This window comes from Pyxicephalus adspersus, chromosome 1 (assembly GCF_032062135.1).
Source record: "Pyxicephalus adspersus chromosome 1, UCB_Pads_2.0, whole genome shotgun sequence".
In the NCBI taxonomy this organism is placed as follows: domain Eukaryota; kingdom Metazoa; phylum Chordata; class Amphibia; order Anura; family Pyxicephalidae; genus Pyxicephalus; species Pyxicephalus adspersus.
In genome coordinates this window covers 96924927-96930926 of record NC_092858.1, presented here as the reverse complement: position 1 = coordinate 96930926, position 6000 = coordinate 96924927, and positions in this window count along the sequence as shown.

The following is a 6000-nucleotide window of genomic DNA, read 5'->3' as shown; positions in this document are numbered from 1 at the left end:
GAGCAGAAGGGTGTAAATGAGTGTAGGTTGTAAGGCCATCTCCTATCTAAGTTCACTATTGACAACTGACACCCAAAATATTAAAAAGCTACTATTAGGACTACATAAAATGTTTTGTTATTGACAGTTTTATCGTTTTATTTTTCTCTACAGAGAGTCAGCTGTCTCTTGCATCCATTACAGCTTGATAATAAACTAGCAAGTCTAGCAAGAACACAATAAAAATAATTAATAACATTTACATTTAATATTCTTGACCGATCTGCTTAAAGCTTTCATTGCTTGTGAAGTTCAATTAGAAGTGAGAAAGGAGCAAGTCTAAGTTGTCTTTGTATACTGACTACTATTATTTTTATACAGTATTTATATAGAGCCGACATATTACTCAGCACTTTACAAAGTCCATAGTTATGTCAACATCTGTGGGACTGAAAAACTAATACCCACACCATAGTCATAAGTCATTATTACAGTCTAAGGAAAATTTCTTGGAGGGAAGCCTACAAACTCTTTGCTTGCTAATTATGTTAGGCCAAACAGCAAAGGAATTGTTGTTGCTACAGTCAAGCATTACAGATAGGTAACCTCCTCACTCCTAGTCTGAGACAGTAAAGAGGCAACAGCTGGCCATCCCTCTGCTCACCTACCCAGCTCTCTCTAATTTAGTGTTTCTCAACCCAGGTTCTGTAGAACCCTAGCATTCCTCCAGAGGTTGTTAGAGGTTTTCTAAGCAATGAGCAATTTGTGCCTCTCTGGTAAGTTTAACTGGCACCAGTGATCTTTTTGGCTATCTGTAAGAATGACACTCTTCCCCCTGGACAGCAATATAAAAAACATTCTTCCCACTGACCCCAGGATAGTAAACTGTGAGTTGTAGATATAGTAATTATAGTAGGGTTCTCTAAAGACCCAAAAGTTATTTCAAGAATTTATCCACATTAAAAAGGCTAAGAAAATTGCTCTAATTGAATCCTCTTGAATGCTGTTGGCATGAGATGGTTAAACCTCTAAATACCAGGTATAGTGTGCAAAAAGCAACCTAACCTGTAAATCTAAATTCCAACCCCTAACTCCAAACCTAACCAGTGATCTTTAACCCAAAGCTTAGCAAATCCAGCTGGTGGCCATTGACATCTTTGGCTATTGAAAATATACAATGAACCTGTCATTGCCCTAGGCGCCAAATCTAACTGTGGAACATGAGCTTTTTCTGCTTCTGGCCAATTGATTTTTGAGTCTAATTTGACAAACGTCATACTACATAAGTCTTTTTATCAGTACCTATTTTACCAGTTTGCAGAAAACTTCCCAAAGTAGTTTCTTGTTGCCCTAGGTCTATTATTTTTAAATACTCTCTAATTATATTGACACCCACTGTCAGATACAGTTACTTTAAATTTCAGTTTACTTAAATTTCAGCCTTGCAGCAAGCATTCTTTTAGCCACGTAGCTTCCAAAGCTAGTCTTAGTTTATAATTGTGCTTACCTTTGTTCAAAATTACCTATGAAAGTCATTAGGAGAACCTTTACTATTTGTGCATGTTCCTCCTGCTGAATCCCAATTTAAATTGAATCTGTCAAATGCCAAAAAGACATGATAATAGTGTTATACCGAATATTAAAACACAGAAGAAATATATTGTACTTTGTAAATTTGGCATTGCTGACTTATCAAGGTACCTATTTTGTTCTTAAAGTAAGATGGTTACTAACAATCTAAATTGGTTACAAATCTAAAATCTGAATGTGTGAAATAAGTCCCAAAGCCTGCCCATTCCAATCTCCTACATCACACTGTTTTTCACTGAGGCTGCTTTTTACATTATTGGACCATTAGGGAAAAAAAATGGGAGGGCTAACTTTGGACTAAACCAAAAGGTTGTAATTTTTTATATTATTGCACCTTGGATATAAGTGCTTATGTGATTCTTCTATAGCTTTTTTAAGTTGTAGATTCAGATGCATAAATATACATTTGAAATGAACAGTCAGAAGCCACTACCCCTATATCATATTTGGCTATATAATACTTAAAGCATAATATATTTTTGTTTTTTACAGTCAAGTCTGGGTTATATTGAAGCTTACTATTATGCTGAGCAGCTGAATGCAATTCCATTGTGTTTTTTTACATTAAGCTTTGAAACTAATTTATCCCATTAACTTTCACTGTTCTGAACAGGTAAAACAGACAAACAAATTTATGATTATAATAGGAATAAAATCCATTAATCAGATTGGAGTGCCCATTAAGAGCAGAGAACCTGCAGAGACAGGGTAGGGTGTCTACTAATCACTTAAATTTGTTTGCGGTAGCTGATACAAAAATGATGTCAACTCATTGTCCTTAGGAGACAACAAGAGGATCTTTCTGACCCTATTAGATTGTTCATGTGAACACATTGGATATTACTATATTGCAAATAAAACAATTCAATTACTGTTTTGTGTTTGCCACCTGCTGTTAACTTAACAGAGCTGGAAATAATGTGTTATAGAAACTTTTCACTTATGATTAATATGGTTGTTTGTAGCAAGCTGCCTGATTTTCATAAAGAGTTTATGCAAATTATTACTGTAAATGTTAATACAACTGTTACTTGTAAAGCCCAATTTGTGCCTGATGCATGCCATGAATGTAAAAATAAAATACCCTATTATACTTTTCAGTGTATTGTTTTCTCAAAATAAAAACTAAATTCATATTTTAGTATACAATGTTGAAAAACAAATTACCTCACTCAGTATTTTTTATTTAAAACAAAACAAGGTGTTTATAAAAAAAGTTAGAACCTTTTAAAAAAAAACTTTGTTTAGGCTTAGTCTACACGGACTGTTTCCCCAGCGTTTAACCTGAGGCTTTTAAAGCCCATGTTTGAAGTCAACATGCATTCCAATTAGCTAATTTACACCAGGACGTTACCTTCAGGCACGTTTATGAGCTTTATCTTAAACAACGCTTGCAAAGTTTAAAAAATTAAAATGCAGGATAAACGCAAGAAAATGCTTGAAAACGCTTCCATTGAACTCAATAAAAGCATTTTACAAGTGTTTTTAAGCTTTTTATGAAAGCTTCCATTGACAACAATGGGGGCTTTTAAAAACGTTTTTAGCAGGTCTTTGGAATCTGGAAGCCCCCTTTATTAAGGAGACTCCCAGATCTCTACCACCCTACCCTGGGGAATGAGTACAGGGGTACATAAAACCCCTTACTCAAGCATCATCAGGATTTCCCTTTCCTCAGCCAATCAGGGAGCAGAGCAATCAGCAGAGCTCTTCTATGCTGACAGCTCCGCTCCCCTGATTACTCCTGCAGCCCTAGGGAGCTGTGACATGTTCTGTATCTGTAACACATACTACAACTCCTCAGGGGAGCGGAGCTTTTAGAAAGCAGAGCTACGCTGATTGGCTGAGGAAAGGGAAATCCTGATTATGCTTGAGCTGTAATCAGGGTTTCCTATTTCTCAGCCAATCACAGAGCACTAGAGATGAATGGGCACAAGTCTCCCCATTCAAGTCTAGTGCTGAATGGCTGAGAAACATAAAACCTCAGCCAATCACAGAGCACTAGAGATGAATGGAGAGGCTTGTCCTCATTTAACCCCTAGTGCCCTGTGATCCCTCACTGTCAGGAGAAGTGCCATGGCTGTGCTCATGTCATGATTGCAGCCATGGGAATCATCCTATCATTGGGATAACCTAAAAAAAAAAGTTTAGTTACACAAACACACACACATTTAATAAAATAATTTAACATTAATGCCTCGTCCAATTTTTTAGACATTGTTTAATCCTTTCAGGGAAAGAGTAAGGGGGTTTACTTACCCCTATACTCATTCCCTGAAAGGGTTAAAAGTAAAACTTTTATAAACGCTTAAGTAAAATTGCGGCAAATCAAGACAATTCGCGGTAAAACCGTCATAGGCGTTTGTAAAAGTTTTTTTAGGGTTTTAAAGTTAAGCTTTAGAACGCTTGTAAAAGTGCATAAAAACGCATATAAGCATGGTAGGAACGTTTGTATGCATTTTTAAAACCGTTCATGTAGACCCTCTGAATTCTTTTTTTTTATTTGATATATTGAAAATAAAAGACAAACTATAGTCTTCTTTTGTCCTTTAAAAAATTTGTATTTACTTCTGCAGGTTCCTATGGTAGCCAATTATTTGCCTAAATGTAGGCAAAACATTGGTTACATATCATTTGGTAAAACAAATGACTTTTAGGGAAAGGTTCACTAAGTACCTCTGCCTCAGTGACAAACCCAGTCAACAGTGGGCCCCGTGCAGAACTGACCACTCGGGTCTTTTGACACCCTACCAAGGTGAGGCAAATTTCCTTAGAGTACTGAAAGGAAGAATCGTCAGGTGCCAGAATTACTGGGAGATTTTATCCACCTACCACAGACCACAGGTGTGCACGTCACTTGCCGGGCACAAAGAGATGGATAGCTGAGCTGAGCAAACAAGGTTCTGAGGATCACATAAACTGCTGTGGGGGCCCCTGCTGGCTGAGGAGTGTCTGGGGCTCTGGTGCAGTACACACTTTACACACTGGTGTTGGGATATTGGGTTTTGGTTGTTCATCTGCAGGCCACATTTTTCATCCTATATGATACTTTTATTAGGCTAGTTATTACAGCAAAATGTCCTATTATAGGGTTCTATTTTTTCATTTAACTAGATTTCCCTGCTATGTAGAAGATCAACATTGCAGTACTTTTCATCCAACAATTTAATCTAAAATAATAGTTGTTGCATGCAATAATTAAATCTTTAAAATGTGGTTGATTGGTATTACTTCGCCATGGAAGTTATTTCATTTTTTTAAACAGCATATTTAGAAAATGATTGAAACGACTACATCATGAGCTTTTATTTTTTACTGAAAATAAACCTTACATATCAAAAGGATTACAGCTTAGTGTGATAAGTAAAATTACTGAGTTAAAAGTGATTAAAAATTACATTTTTTAGGGAGGGAGAATTTTATAGGGAGAGATACTGTAACCTTTTTTTAGAAGATTTTAGAAGGAACAATTAAATTATTAAATATGCAAAAACTCTGGTTGGGGGATTAAAACTGCTGTTAAACATGCTGTTCAATACAAAGTGCCAAACAGGTTAAAACTTATAAAGCAGTCAAGTTCCTGTTGATTTTTTACAAGTTTATGAGTTTACAAGGTTATAAAGCTTTTTGTTTTTTTTAGGATTAAAAAAATAAAATAAAAATGGCTACTAGCGTCATATTAATACATTCATCAAGGCTTCCCTTAAAAATAACAGTGCTGGTTTAGAAAACAACAAAGCTGAGTCAGAAAAGTAGAGTATTACCAGGAAGACCTACTTCTGTACTATACAGAAGCAAGAAGGTTCATCATCATAGTCCTTTAGCATACTGTATAGAATCGCCAATTGCAAACATCAAAAATTTTATAAAAAATAGCTAAAGGTAACCTATGGAATTGACCCAGCAAAATATATGACGTATGGGTAAACTTTACAAATGGAGAAGTATATCACCTTGGCAAAAGCCAAAAATAAATAAATAAAAAGCCAAATCTAACGTTAACAAACAGGAGACTTGAATTCACACTGGCCCATGGTTAGGTAATGTTGAGTTACTTGCAGTTAGACCACATTGCTTTCTTTCTAGTTAGATCCTGTTCCCTTCATACAATACATTTGAGGCTTTGGGCCTAATTTATTAAAGCTCTCCAAGACTGGAGAGCATACATTTTTATCAGTGAAGCTGGGTAATCCAGCAAACTTGGAATGGAGCTGGTCCAGGATTCAAAACATTTGCATAGCAAACATAGCAAATAACTTTGAAGAAATCCATTCCAGGTTTGTTGGATCACCCAGCTTCACTGATGAAAGTGTATCTTCTCCAGCCCTGGAGAGTTTTAATAAATCAGTCTCTATGCATCTAATGTATTTTTAAGAGAACAGATGCCTAGTTGTACCCTGCCAGTATGCTGGTAAATTGTTCTGTTTAAACTGT